We start from the raw sequence: 15,731 nt of genomic DNA, 5'->3' as shown, positions 1-15,731 counted from the left end.
ATATCTGTCATTCAGTTCACACAGAGACAGCAAAGCATGTAGGTGTGTTTCCTCCTTGTCTCCCAGTGATAACGTGATGTTTTACAAAAATGGATAATCAAAAGGAAATGGACCAAAAAAGATAAAAGTGCAGCCAAGAAACAAAAAGTGAAAATGCTGAAGTGAAATTCCGGGAAGTGTAAATGGAGTATAGAAGAAATAGCTGACTGTGGGAATATTGACACGCTATTGAACTGCTGCCATTTAAGAGATTCCAGATATACATCCAGAGGAGGTTAGGGAGGGTGAACTTATGGATATAAATGAAGAAAGTGAGGAGGTGGTGGTGAAAAGATGAAGCCGTTTCAGGGGAAGTGACCCTGGCAAAAAGTTCACATTAAAAGAACTCTTGGAGATATTTCATGATGTTGAAAATGTAAAGGATAAAATGTTATAAACTCATCCAGATTTAGAAAAGTGTGTGACAATTTATCAAGGTATGGAAAGATGCTCGCTGCATTTTGTAAGTTGTATGATGAGAAGTTATATGAGAAGACTAGCACTGTTAAACCTGCTTCTGGTAAGTTTTTTCCAAAGAAACAACACACTTTATCAGCGTTTCTAATGTTTTAAAGTATACTAAATAAACATTAGTTTTACTATTTTCAAAATTGTCCTTTACATTTATACCTGTCAATAAGAGAGTTTTTCATGTTTTGACAAAAAAATTTGAAAGGTCACAGAATGATTACAACTTTTCCCATCTGTTACTAAGACCGCTTTGCACAGTTTAAGTTTGCATTATCAGTTATATGACCCCGTATTACTGTGCAAAGTAAAGACTGCCTGTATACTAGCATGTGGCACTTCTAAGTTTTATATATATTTTAAAGTTTATATATATATATTATTTATTTTGTTGCATGCATATATTTTGATTTTAAAATATCTTTTAGCATGCAGATATCCCAAACCTGAGATTGCCATTGTGAAGCGTGCGAAGGAAGTATCCTCAGCAGAGACCCCTGATAGTTTTGGTATAGTACAGTCTTACAGTGTTGATTGCAAGTAGTGAAGCATCTATTTGATGGAACTTCTTGCTTGTTTGAAATAGACTGCCTAATTTTTCTGTTTTTGCGTTAGTGTTTTTGACTGTCTGTATGATGGAACAATAACTGCATGCTCAACTAACTGAAGGATTAAATTTTATAACTTTAAGAAAAGGCAAAATATTTATATTTAATTATATTTAAATAGAATATTTAAAAATTGTTGAAATAACCATAGCAAGTGAAACATAAGAAGCAGCAAAGTCTATGAATTTCTTTAGGACAAATGAGTAGGTAAAAAGGGCCACACACAGTGGAACCTTCAGAATATTGCGAAGAGAGACTGTATTTAAGTACAATAACTAAACTTCAGGAAATGTTCAGTATTTTAAAAATATATTTTTGAATAGTTTGACAGCCTTAAATAAGTTCATACTAAGGTCATTCATGAAAGTTTTTTAGATTCATCCACCATTCAGCTTGATATCTAACTCAGGTTACATGCTACGGTGATGGTAGAAGTGTGTGTGTGTGTGTGTGTGTGTGTGAGAGAGAGGGAAAGAGAGAGAGTGTAGGGGTATGTTATGAAAGAGGGAGTGGTGAGAGAGAGAGAGAGAGAAAGATTAAAACAAATATCTCTCTGTCCCTGTTTTATTTATTTCTGATTACTATTTGATTTAGATACTTTGCCTAAGAAGTATAACACAGTGTATGAAAGGGAGTCTGAAATATTTTGTGGACCAATTGAAATTTTGTAGGGATAAGAGTTAAATAAAACTCAGACTGTATGTATAATGTCAGGCAAAAACAGCAAAAACTAAGCTGTAAGAACTTTAGAGAAATATAGGGGCATAGTGTTTTTACACACATGCACACACACACACACACACACACACAGATGTATTAGTACATTGTCTGCAAAAATACCCCAGTATACTCTTACTTTGCCAGCTCCAATATTAAAAATTTTAAATCTTAGTTTGCATGTAGAAGTTAAACATTTAATGCAAATGTATTTTGAAGAATAAAGTGTTAATTTTGAAATATTCTGAAGATATTTTAATTAGCCCTCAAATACTTATTTGATAGTTATTCAAATTTATTCAAATAAAATTCAAATTTTATGCTATTAAGAATAAGATACTTATTCTTATAGATAATGGCACACAATATCACTAGGAGATCAGGAGCTGCTGAACGATAACTGATAGTAGGACTTGCCTGTCAGTGCTCTTGCCTTTTGAGACTCAGTGTTTGGTTATATCCCTAATTAAGAGTAGTATGCTTCTTTATGAATGTTTAGGTGGTACATCTCTTGAAAGGATCATGAAGACCTGAACTCATTTTTTGTAACGTAAAACTAAGACCCAGAGGGCTTGTAACCTGCTGAAGATTTAGTGACTAGTTATATATCAGAGTAGGTATTTGTGTTAGGTCTTTTGGGTTTTTAGTTCAGTGCTGTTTTTCACTCTAATACATTTCTTCAGTGTTAGCAGTGGATTAGCCTTAGGCTATAGGGTATCCAGTTGTTTTGGAACCATGTAATAGTTTCCAGTTGTTCTGAAACCATCCAGCAGAAACCACCTAATACCTCCATTCAAAAAACATTTTATTTGGTAACTATGATGTATCATTTGATTTTCTCCTCTTTATTTTAACTTCAATGTTTTTTTTTTAAAAAAAATGTATCTGAAGGGGAATTACATTTTATGAGGGGAAAAAAAGCAATTTGAAAAGGATATTAGTATTTTAGCTAATTGCAGTTTTATTTCAATTTCAAATACTAATGAATAACCAGTGTTTTGACAATGTTTTATATATGCACATACAATTGATTCTTGGTTCTTCCATGTTTTTCTGTTGAGAATTTATTAACTGAATGAGAAGTAGAATGGGAAAATGAGAATCTGAGTTCTGGACCTAGCTGTGTGTCTTTGAGTAAGTCACTTAACATCTGTGGGCCTAAGTGGCTACATCTTCAAAGTGGAGAATGAAGTCAGTATTTCACAGTGAGTGTGCTTCTGGTATTTGGGCTGGATAATTCTTTGTTATGAAGTACTCTGTTGTGCATTGTAGGAAGTTTAGAATCCTTAATGCTGGTGGTAGCATTTCCCAGTCATTATCATATCCCAGATGACCCTGCATATCCAAACCTCTTCTAGTGGGGAGGGACCACTTCATATTGAGAACTACTGGCAAATGGTATCTAAGAATTCTTTCAGCTTCAACATTCTGTGAAAGAATTCTTATTTGGGGCATGATTGAAAGGGAAGAAGGTAATATATCATACACCAAAAAACCTCTGCTGCTTCCTAGATACGAAACAATTTTATTTTAAAGTGAATATCTTTTACGAATCTGTGTAGCCCTACTCACAGATCTACCATTTATGATGTTCCAAGATAAATTATTTTATTCTAGCTTGCCTTAGGCTTTTTCTCTACAGTATTATCCATAGCTATATGATTTTTTAAACTAAAAATTATATAGTACCATCTCTATATCTAATAAGTAAAAGCAACAAGTTTTTTTTAAGTTGTACTATTGTTTTAATATCTTAGCCTTTAAAAAAGGAATATCATTGTATATAGTAATTATTTTCTTTATCTTCCATAGGCATAAAAGAAGGGAAGGAATATAATTTTCTGTGTTTAGAAGTATATATAGTTGTTGAAGCACATAAGTTATATGTGTGAAACTACAGATCAGTAGTATATCTGATTATCCTTAAAAAAAAAACTACCATGAAATGCAATAAGAAAAATAAATTATTGGCCAGGCACGGTGGCTCACGCCTGTAATCCCAGCACTTTTGGAGGCTGAGGTGGGTGGATCACCTAAGGTCAGGAGTTTGAGACCAGCCTGACCAACATGGAGAAACCCTATCTCTACTAAAAATACAAAATTAGCCAGGTATGGCGGCGCATGCCTGTAATCCTGGCTACTGCCTGTAATCCCGGCTACTGCCTGTAATCCCAGCTGCTCGGGACGCCGAGGCAGGAGAATCGCTTGAACCTGGGAGGCAGAGGTTGCGGTGAGCCGAGATCACGCCATTGCATTCCAGCCTGGGCAGCAAGAGCAAAACTCCGCCTCAAAAAACAAAAAAAGAAAAATTATTGTACCTCTAGTATTTACTGTTATTTAAGTCAGAGTTAAATAGTTAATAGGGATGGTACATTAATATGGTTGATAAAGGGATGATTAATTGAATACTATAGTTTACTTCGTGATTGCTTCTGGCCAACTCCTGTCCTCAGCTGTTATACCACTGGTCTCAACCAGTCTGGAATTCATTAGTTGCTTCTAGGTAACAGGTTGCAGTGAAGTCCCAGGTTGCTTGGTAAGTTCCCTGGAAGGTTAACAACGTGACAGTTTTAGTTCTTTTATTTACTTATTTAATTAAAAAATCAATAGTTTTAGGGGTACAAGTAGTTTGTAGTTACCTGGATGAATTGTATAGTGATGAGGTCTGGGCTTTTGGTGTACCCATCACCTGAATAGTGTACGTTGTACCCAATAGGTAATTTTTTGTCCCTTGCCTTTCTCTTGCCTCTTCCATTCTAAGTCTCCAATTTCCATTACAATGTTAGTTTTTATAAGATATAAGTAGAAATTTCTTTTCTACGTAAGGTATATGTTGCAGTAATTACTTTTAAATGCTAAATAAAATTACAAGATTACGCTCAAATGCCTTTATGGGTTTTACGTAAGACATATATATTTAGAAATAATTAAAAAGTCCTTTTACAATTAAAATTTCTATTTAAAAAGACAGGTTAATTAAATCTACTAAATTAAGAGTTAAGCTCTGCTGTTTCTAAAGAGCTTAACTTTAGAAAGCTTAACATTCATTTTTCAATTTTGAATGTCAGGTTTTGTAAGTATATAACTTGGCCATATTAATTTGTTTCTTTTTAAAAAAAACACTGCTGTGTTGCTTTATAAACCACTTTTGGTGCATGTTAGACTTTTTGGCATTTGATTTGCTTAAATTATTTTGCTTATAACATGGTTTGCATTTTAAGTTTGTGTTCTTTAATATGTTGTATATTTATTGTAAATTTTACCTTACTCATTTGAACTTTTGGTTCTATTAAAGGACTAAGCAGTTATTCATAATGTTCAGAGTTATGGGTAACTGAGACCCTTGGTCCCCAAATTGTTGCTGAAACTCACTAGTTTAATATCTATTATTTTCATAAATCTTCTAATTAGGCCAGACTGTGATTTGTGTTGTCATGTCTACTTCCTGCACTTTTGTGGGAAAGATATTAGGGTGAGTTTGGAATAAATATTAGGTGGTCAAAGGTCAGAAACTGCATAATTAGACACTTAAAGAATACTGAGTTATTTGTAATAAAGGAATAGTATATGCATTAAGCTGTTCCTTTTCTGTCATCTCAGGGTGAAGCTGCTTTGGTACTTTTCTTATTAAGTTTATTATAAATAATTTGGATTTTTACCTTCATTTGTGATTTTTATATTGCTTTTTACATCCATGATAATAGGCTGAAATATCACGTTGAGTCATTATTTCCATGAAAGCATAATAAAAAAAATAGACTAGGAAATAAGACTCTTTGTTTTTCAGATTTTCTTTTATTTCAAGTATGGATTTACACACCTTGTAAAGTGTGTGCTATAGTTTCGCTCTGTGTCCCCACTCAAATCTCATCTCAAATTGTAATCCCCACGTGTCGAGGGAGGGACCTGGTAGGAAGTGATTGGATCATGGGGGTGGTTTCCCCTATGGTGTTCTCATGATAGTGAGGAAGTTCTCACGAGATCTGATGGTTTTAAAAGTGGCAGTTTTCCCTGCACGCTCTGTCTGTCTTGCTGCCATGTAAGATATGGCTTGCTTTCCCTTCACCTTCTGCCACGATTTTAAGTTTCCTGAAGGTTTCCCGGCCATGCGGAACTGCAAGTCAATTAAACCTTCTTTCTTGGCAGGGCACGGTGGCTCATGCCTGTAATCCCAGCACTATGGGAGGCCGAGGCAGACGGATCACGAGGTCAGGAGTTCCAGACAAGCCTGACCAACATGGTGAAACCCTGTCTCTGCTAAAAATATACAAAAATTAGCTAGGCGTGGTGGCATGCGCCTGTAATCCCAGCTACTCTGGAGGCTGAGGCAGAAGAATCACTTAAACTTGGGAGGTGGAGGTTGCAGTGAGCCGAGATTGCACCATTGCACTCCAGCCCGGGTGACAGAACGAGATTCTATCTCAAAATAAATAAATAAATAAATAAATAATAAACCTCCTTTCTTTATAAATTACCCAGTCTCAGGTAGTATCTTTATAGCAGTGTAAGAATGGATTAATACGGTAATGTTAAATTTAATGGAACATTCAACATGAAAATGACAAATTATAGTTTCTATTAAATAATAGAGCTCACTCTATATGCCATTAGCCCTGTTTCTGTGTTACAGCATCACCATTGTTGTAAACATGTTTTGTAATTTTATGATGGAGGCTAAAATGTAGAAACTATAGGTGTTGCACATTTCTTTTACTAAAATCTATTGATTTTCAATTTAGGATGTATCTCTTGGTAGTGTTAAAAGATAATCTTTAGAAAAATTAAAGTTAGCAGGATTCATTTGAACAAAGAGACAACTCACGTGTTGGGCAGCTCTCTGAACTCTTACTGGTGACAAACCAGCACAGGTTTAGAGAGTTTCTCCCAGCAACACATGGGCAGGCAGTATTTATAGACAGATAGAAGTGCTATACAGAAACAGCCTTTTGTTTACAAGTTGGTGTTTTCCTTATTTGGACATGTCTGAGCAGTTTGCAGCCTGTCATTGGCTGAAAGGTCAGCTCCTATGATTGGCCAAAGCTCAGCTACTTGTTACAAGAATATACTTTGAGGTAGGTTGCAGTGTGTTTACATATGAAATTAGATTGTAGTTTGCTACATATGGAGGCAGCTCTAGGCCAAATTTAATTTAACAATTTCCCCCTTTTGATCAGTCTCTCAATTTTGAGAGATTGACCAAAATTTTGGGCATTGACACCATTCTTTGTCACTCACCATCGTAACAGACTTGCTTGGTCTCTATGGAATTCACAATTGTTAATGTCAGGTAAGCTGAACGTTTATGTTCTCTTCATGTTTTTATTGTTCTAACCATAGCGAGGCCATTTGATATATATTGTATGGCTATACATGAGCACTTAATACTCTAGAGAGGATATGGTGCACCAGGGAGACTATTATGGCTATCGGGAGGATAATACTAAGAGACTGAAGTATACTTCTTAACAGGAGCTCCTGTCAATTGAACCAATCAAAATCAAATATATAAAAAATGAGCCAAAAGAAGAATCTACTTGTTTTAACAAAGTAGCTTACTTAATGATTTCTGGCAACTGAGTTTCTATCATACCAGATATATTTATGCAAGTGCAGCAGGAGGTGTTAGCTATTGCATGCAGTCTTCTTTGTTCAGACAGCAGAGTCCAAAGGAATGATGCTGTCTGAAACAGTTTTAGCAAGAGAATTTGAAGAAGTTTGCTGGGCAGCTATAGCCTTTGCAGTAGAGTCAGCTGTAGTAGCTAATGTTTGAGACAAATTTCTAATCATAACCTCATTTACATTTATGCCAAGCCAGGGAAGGAGTATTGTACCAGAAAAAATAAAAATAAAAATGCCTATTTAGAGGGATTTACACCTACTGGCAAATTCCCCTTTATTTTATAGGTATAAACCAATGTTTAAGAGGTATAGACCAATGTTCATTTTCCAGTTGGTTATGGAGTGACAGTGATACCATTAGAATCCCTAAACCACATTGGTTCCTTATTTTCCACTTATTGATACATGGAGTTACCCACATATATGGTTGATCATAAAATCCTCCACAGATAAAAATGTATCTTGGAGGTGCACAACAGGCAGTTCCTTATGAAATGCTTTGTACATTAGAGGCCACTATTAGAGAAGCACTAGCAGTATTTGTCTAAGGCTCCATTATTGGAATCATTGCAAGTTTGGAGGCTACTGACAAGGAATTAGGGTTACACATTTGCCTATAAACTGTCAAATCGTCTTCCTCTGGTTTTCTTATACAATTTCTGGCGTAATTTAACTGCAAAACCCTCACTATAGGTTTTGCCTACTGTTAGTAACATGACATATCTAACATTCAATTGCAGAAGATGTTGGTTATGAAATCTTAATTATCACATTATCTTGCCATATATAAACAGAAAAGGAACACAGGCCAAAGAGGAAAAGAGGCACAGGTTTCATAGTGACAGAGAAGTCTTGATCTGTAATCTTGGGAAAGCTGTTCACATCCAGGATGCCATCTGCTTCTGGGTAAAATAAATAGCTTTCCTGGTCAGCCTTACCTTGAGGTCTCTGATTGGTATACAGTCTCAAGAGTCTAGAGAGGCCCTCTTGAGTTAAGAGATGTGGATCAAAGACTCGAGGTCCTGAAATTTTACTGCAGAGAACATGTTGGTATTGTTTTTTCCAACAGAATTCAAGGGCAGTCATTCTAGGACTTTTTCAAAAGACCTAAACTCCTGGTTCTAGATAGTGAAAGGTCTGATTGTCATCAGTTGGTGGGTCATGAAGGGCTTCTTTTACCTGATGGTAATATACTTTGGCATCTTGCATTTAAACCTCTCAATACTGAATCATGTCAGAGTTTATAAGAGTGGTAGATACATGAGGTTCTATTATCAGGGACATAGGACTTCCAGTAACTGTTATATAAGGGGTCAGTCTATGTTTTCTAGTGGAGTGGATCTGATTGCCATCAATTGGTAATACCTTTGACCAAGGCCATCAAGTCAATTCAGTTAGCTTTGTTTAATGCCATTGTGTTTGTAATACCTTATTTGTTTTACAACTTGTCCATTGAAGTGAGCTTTGTTTAATGCCATTGTGTTTGCAATACCTTATTTAATTGTTTTACAATTTGTCCATTGAAATGAGTAACTTTATCACTGGAGATTTCTCCAGAAATACCCTATAAAAGAAACATATTTTCTAATAACCTTTTAATTGCTCTTACAGCATCGGCCTTATGTACAATCAGAAAGCCTCTATATAATCATAAAACCTATGTTAAATGTGGTAATTGAATGAAATTCATCTGTAAGTGGTCAAATGATTCATTAGGTGCTAGAAATGTATTACCTGAGGTTTTTTATTATCTTACCAGAATTATGGGTTTGCCAAACCAAACATTAGTTATAAACCACTTTAGCAATCTTAGAACAGTCACTGGAACAATTTTTCCCTGTAATTTGGATCATTTTATCTCTTCTGTGATGAGTCTTGGAGTGCGGAGCTTTTAATAATGGAAGTTTTCAGGAGTCAGGAATGACCAGGCAGCTGTCCAGGCTTTCCATGAGCCCATGCTTAACATTGGATTTATATCCTTTTAAATAACAATTTTATTTCTCGAATTCAGGTGCATAGCACTTGTTTATTATATAGGTCATCATAGATAATTTGACTTGGATTAATCTCATAGAGTTCGTTCAAATTGCATATCTTAACAATTTCAGTACTGGCTGAACTACTGTGAAAATCTGCCAAGGCATTTCCTTAGTATTTAATTAATTCTTGTTCTGCTTTATGTTGGGTTAGCAGTTTTATGAACCAATGAGTTTCTTCCTTAGAGTTCTTGGACTCAGTCCAATGGTATGATCTTAAAGTTATCAGAAACTTGTACTTCTCAGAGTTCTTTACATGAATCTCCTTGAAGACGTAACCCTTTAGGCTTATAGTTGCTCAGGAAAGTACAAGAGTAAATAACCAAATATGAATGATAAAACTTACAATGGCCATGATTAAATATTTGATGAGAGTTCATTACAGTGATGATACAGTTGACAGGGAAATTTGATTATTTCTGTTGCATACAGCATTTGAATATAATAACTAGAATGATGACTGATTGTATTATACCAGAACCATCAGATTGCTATGAATTTCATACAGTTTCTGAAACACATCCATACAAATGAAACTCAAAGTTTAGCATTACTTATTTGGCAATACTTCTCATATAATTTAATATGTCAAATAAGCCCAGTTAGTTTAATATCTGTCTTTTTATATAAGGAGAAGCATTCTTTTGAATGCTTATATACGAGATGTTTCAAGGGCTTGACCGGAAAATCAAAGTTAAGGTCAAAAAAAACACTTTATTAAGAATCTAATTTTGGGAAATGTGTCAAAAATATCAAATGTTTAAAATGCGTGATTAAAATAGGGTTACAGGTCACTGTGAACAGTAGTCATTCATTTAACAAAAGTGAAAATTACAAGACTAGACTTCAAAGGTAAATACAGAAAGCTACATAGTTGTAGAGAAACCTTAGCTCTAAATTTTAATAGAGAATATTTTGTTTTCTTAAGTGGTCAAACACCCAATAAAAGCAACATGGACAACAAGAAATTACTTTGGTAAAACACAGAATCTGTTTCCTAGATCAATTACCTAAAAGGTAAAGAAAAACTTTTCACAATTTCCTATTAAAAGTAGACCAGTAGTCCAAGAAATTCTTACTGTTTTAATACAGGGAACCAAATTCTAATTTTGCATTAGTATACTTTTGATATTAATGCTCAGTTTTTAGAAAAACTTATAAATAATTCCCTTCTAATCTTAGCTGGCTTTGTCACACATAAAATTCTTTTTACAAGATTCGTCCTTTGCAAACCTACAACTTTCTTCTGCATTTAGATTTTGTTTTATACTTTTCCTGTTCTCGTCTTGGGATGACCAGTCATTCATTCTACTTTCAAACAAAAATTACATTTTTCCCTTAATGAAACAAAACAGCCTCATACTTTATAGCTTTTGCTTACCAAAATCATGTATTACTTTTCTTTTATACTTTATATAAAATTATTTCTCTTATTTCTAGTAATTTTAGTATATATATTAATTAGAATTCTGAACTCTTAATGACCTTAATTTCCAAAGGACACTAGGAAGCAAATAGTTGTGAACTATTTGTCACACCAGCTATGTGAAGATTTGCAAATCTATGAATCATAATATCTGGAAGCGTGTACTTTCTCATAGCACAGTTTGTCAGTGTGGCACAGAACATGTTTACTAATGGCCCCAAGTATCTTTAGTCTCTGTAATAAGAAACTGTAGAAGAAGCAAAATGTTATCTATCTTCTTTGGATTTTTGGCTAGGCCTATTTGTGCACATTTTTCTCAGCCTTAAATTTCCATTCTTGATGATAAGAATGTTAAAACCTTCTGGTATAGGGAAGACATCGTTCACATGGGACTTTTACCTCTATTTAACTCACTCGTTTTTAATAATTATGCTTGGATTGCTTAGCAAGATGGGACATCAAACAGCTAGTCATCATCTTAAGTTACTTTTCTTGCTGATGAATTTTGTAATGTAGAGATAACATAAGTTTATTTCACCAGTAAACCTAGGTAGGAAAAGTCATGTATCTGTGTTAATTTTAATGTTAACAACTGTGAAGATATGTCTGTTTTAATCAAACCAATAATATTCTTATTTGCCAAAGATTACCCAAGTCGTGTGAGCTTCAAAAATCATTTGGGTCATTTCCTATTTTTCTGAGCAAATACTTCATTTATCTAAGTGCTTATTTTTCTTTAAGTCAATTAGATAGCATTCTTATACACTTTAATTTGGCAATATCATAAGGAAATAGAAAATATCACACATATATAGATATACATCATAGATGCAGACATATATAAACAGAAACAGATCTTACACCTTTCATTTAAAACTTTTAGCCATGTTCCACATACAATAATACAACACTCATGAATTTATTAAAGAATACATGGATCCAAATTGTTTTTCTGGCCAGTGGAATATTTCCTGCCCAGATAGCTACAACTTTTGAATGATATTTGTGAAAAAGACTTTAAGATGTTTTTACTTGCCTTCTGTAAAGAAGCTTTTGAAGAGGCCGTCTTTGATTTATTTTTTAAATGCCTCTGCTTGCCAGTTAAAGAATGCATCCCATTGCTTTTGTGGCATTGGTATCCTTTCTTTTCTGATACACCTCACAAGTGAGCAATTTAATCTAGGTTAAAACTTCCCTATTGTGGCCACTGTAATTCTAAGTTGTCCTTAGTAAGATTAAGGACATTTTTTTTTTCCAAAAATACACAGGTTCTGGGCCTGTAATTTTTCTCTATAAAGTTAGCCAGTGTCCCAGAAGGTGGAGTCCCAAACTCTTTAGATTTAGGAGAAACCACTTTGAAAAGGTACCTACCTGAGTCCTCCAACTGGATCCAATCCAATCCAATCCTGAATCCCATCTAGTAAAAAATGCTCAAATAAAGTCAGCGAGCTCAAAACTCAAATTCATGCTGCTCAAATCAGAGGGATCAATGTGCACAATGGGCTCTGGCCCTTTGCTTGGACACTTGGTGCTCCTGGAGGTATACTTCAGATCTCACTTTTGATGCCAAATTGCTAAAAGAAAAACATTAGACAGATTAAATATAACAAAGTTTATTTGGGCAAAGAAATAACTCATGAATTGGGCAGCACTCTGAACCTTAAAAGGTTCAGAGAGCTTCATCCAGCAATGTGGGCAGACAGTATTTATAGATAGAAAAAGGAAATTATATACAGAAATAACTTTTTTGCTTACAGCTTGTGTCTGCCTTGTTTGGACATGTGTGAGCAGTTTGCAGCCTGTAATTGGCTGAAAGCTCAGCTGCTGTGATTGGCCAAGATTCAGCTACTTGTTGCAAGAATATTTTATATATATATATATATATATATATATATATATATATATATATAAAATTTTTTTTTTTTTTGAGACAGAGTCTTGCTCTGTTGCCCAGGCTGGAGTACAGTGGTGCGATCTGGGCTCACTGCTGCAAGCTCTGCCTCTGAGGTTCAAGTGATTCACCTGCCGCAGCCTCCTGAGTAGCTGGGACTACAGGCGCCTGCCACCACGCCCAGCTAATTTTTGTATTTTTAGTAGAGACGGGGTTTCGCCATATTGGCCAGGCTGGTCTGGAACTCCTGACCTTGTGATCCACCCGCCTTGGCCTCCCAGAGTGCTAGGATTACAGGCGTGAGCCACCAGGCCTGGCCAAGAATATATTCTTAAGGCGGGTTGCAGTTGGTTTACATATCAGCTTACAATTCACTATGTACTCAGGCAGCTTTAGGCCAAATTTAATTTGACAGTAGCATAACTTATTTAAAAAAGAAATATATCAGGCATAGTTTATCCTAAAAAGTATTTTAGATGCTTTTGTTAATATTGGACTGAAGGTTTTTTATAAAGAAGTTATTTTTAAAGGGAAGTATAATAAAGAGGAGATATACAGGTTAAATCTTATAGTGAACATTCAGACTTGTTTTGTTCTATGTATTGGATTCTTGTTGTCAATTAAAATAAGTATGAAATTGTTGCTTGGAACTTTCTTTTAAGGATTTTGTCTTAATGACATTTTGCCTGCATTCTGAAAACATGAAAATATGAGTGTAACATTAAAAAAATAAAAATGCAGTGAGATTGGGGTAACTTGACATACTTTGTCTGCGATGAATTTTGCAGAAATAAAAAAAAACCACCCTTACATATATTCTCTCTTGCTGTTGCTCTTTCTCACTCTTTGGTTCAGTAATGCCACTTATAGGAATCTATTCTAAGGAATTTTCAGAGCAGTGCGAAATAATTTAGGTACAAATTAATGTTATTTGAAAGTATGAAAAATAACAAATATCTAATAATAGGCTATTAATGAAATGAATATATCATTAAATACACTTTCACAAATAAAATTATTTTCTTAAAAAATTTAAAGATGTGGGAAATATTCATTATTTAATGCTTTGTGGAAAAGGCAGAATACAGTTTTGTGTATATATCTTTATAGGAAAAAGATTGAAGGACAATACGTCAAAACATTTATTTCTGATAAACTGTGGATGCTTTTAAGTTTCTTTTCGCTTTTCTGAATCTCATTAACTTTCTATAATTATATAACCTTTATAATGAAAAATAAACCAAATAAATTAAGTATTTTAGATGTTATTTTCTAATTTTTACCTCAAAATTCCTTTTAATAAAAAACAAACTCAATATCCTCATCCTTTTAACATATGCAACTATGAGTATAAGTATGTAATACTTTTATATAAAAATGGCTTGTTTAATGTAAAATATTTGCAGTCAAACCCCTATTATAACAATCAGTTTTGACTAAAATGCGGAGTCAAAGGAAAAGGCTTTGTTGACTTCTTAAAACTCTACTTCCTCATGAACAGATTGGAGAGTCTCATTTCAAACAATTTTCATTTGACTTACTACAGCATAAATCTGCAGTTTATAGTAACTGTCTTATCTTATTTAACCTTTAGCAAAGACTTTAAAATGTGAAATCTAAAGGAAAGAAATTTATATGTAAATATTATCTCATGGATTCTTGTAGATAATTTTTCTGTCCTATGTATGTATTCACATGGAATCCTATTAAGAGCAACTTTTCCTTCATTGGAAAATGTCTAAGAAAGAGGACATGTAAGGAAGTTTGGATGTTGGTTATTTTTGCCACTATTATGAATAAACTCTTATACTTAGGAAAGCAGAATATTTATTATGCCATTAAGGCTTTTTGTTCTGTGTTCATGAGGAATAGTCATCTGGTTTTCTCTTCTTTGTAAATTTCTTGGTTAGGCTTTGTTTTTAATGTTGTTCTGTCCTCATTAAATGAGTTGAAAAGTATTTCCTCATCTATTTTTTGGAAGAGCTTTTGAATTTGTAGGATTGGTGTTTTTTCTTTAAATGTTTTAACAAAATTCATCAATGAAACCATCTAGGTTTGGAAGGGGTGTGTGTGTGTGTGTGCGTGTGTGTGTGTTTACATATAAAGATTTTGGTAACAAATCAATTTTGTTAGAGCTAGTCAGATTTTTGTTTGCTTAATCTGCTAGTTTTGGTAGGTTATATTTTTCAAGGAATTTGGCCATTTCACCTATGTTGTTGAATTTTGGGTGTAACGTTTTTCATAATACTCTTTTCTTTTTAATATCTGTGGGATCTGTAATGATGCCCCCTCTTTCATTCCTGATATGAGTAATTCTTATTCTCTTTTTGTCTATCAGTATAGCTAGAGTCTTATTAATTTTATTGATCTTTTCAAAGAACCAATTTTGACTCTTTATTGTTTGCTTTCTGTTTCATTGCTTCTTTCTACTACTTAGTTTATGTTTACTTTGCTCTGTAGCTTCTTAAGATGGAACTGTAGTTTATTTATTTTAGACCTTTCTTCTTTTTAATGTAAGTATTTCAAACTGTAAATTTCCCCCTAAGCATTCATTTAGCTGCATTCTACAAATTTTGATATATTGCATTTTCATTGTTACTCAGTTTGAAATATTTTCTAATTTCCTTTTTGATTTCCTCTTTGGTCCATGTATTTAGAAGATGTTTAATTTCCAAATTTGTTTTGTCATATATCTTATTGTTACTGATTCCATTATAGTCAGATAACATATTTATGATTTTAATCAAATTTATTAACATGTTTTGTGGATCAGCATATGTTCTATTTTGAGGAATGTGCCATCTGCACTTGAAAATAAGATGTATTCTACAGTTGTTGAGTGTCGTTTTGTATAAATATCAATTAGATCAACATAGTTGGTAGTGTTCAAGTTTATATCTTAGTGATATTTTTGCCTAGTTTTCTGT

At 33.9% G+C, this 15,731-nt stretch overlaps 1 protein-coding gene across 2 annotated transcripts in view; it reads left to right on the top strand.

The window, feature by feature from the left end:
* The window catches only part of TMEM65 (transmembrane protein 65), a 66,488-nt gene that overhangs the window by 20,340 nt on the left and 30,417 nt on the right, over positions 1 to 15,731 (top strand). The gene's annotated exons all lie outside the window — the stretch shown is intronic.

The sequence above is a fragment of the Pan paniscus genome, chromosome 7 (genome assembly GCF_029289425.2).
Source record: "Pan paniscus chromosome 7, NHGRI_mPanPan1-v2.0_pri, whole genome shotgun sequence".
In the NCBI taxonomy this organism is placed as follows: domain Eukaryota; kingdom Metazoa; phylum Chordata; class Mammalia; order Primates; family Hominidae; genus Pan; species Pan paniscus.
The sequence above is the reverse complement of the archived record's forward strand: the minus strand, read 5'-3'. Positions and strand labels throughout refer to the sequence as shown.